A 477-nucleotide genomic window follows, 5' to 3' on the forward strand; every position below is an offset into this window, starting at 1 on the left:
ACCATTGCCCCATGCAGAAGCCCATGCTTCGTAGAAGATCCACGTAGAGAACAGAACTTGAAATAAATTGTTATAGATTAAATACAATTAAGTACAATGAGTATATGTTAGATTGGACTATCAAAAACATTATGGGGTTACTTGAATAAGAAGCTACCCATTAGTAACACTTAGCTTGAACGTTACGTTAATAGAATTAAGATTATAATTAAGTTAGATGATCCATACACTATTTTCTTTTCAATCTGCGACAGGGATTTCCAGGATGTGAGAGGATATGTAAGCCATTTATTAGAAGATTTTCACGGTATTCTAACCAATTATAAAAACGTTTGGTAAAGCAGCAGCTTCTTCTTCTACTGTTTGTTTACTTAGATCTTTATGGAGGATCAGGTTAGAGACAAAAAGTGGTCATTAGTGATTTTTCGAAGTGTAATATTTTGGAACACCTGAATTATATTTAAATTTGATTTTTTT

Source organism: Sipha flava, unplaced genomic scaffold (assembly GCF_003268045.1).
Source record: "Sipha flava isolate LNK unplaced genomic scaffold, YSA_version1 76_pilon_pilon, whole genome shotgun sequence".
In the NCBI taxonomy this organism is placed as follows: domain Eukaryota; kingdom Metazoa; phylum Arthropoda; class Insecta; order Hemiptera; family Aphididae; genus Sipha; species Sipha flava.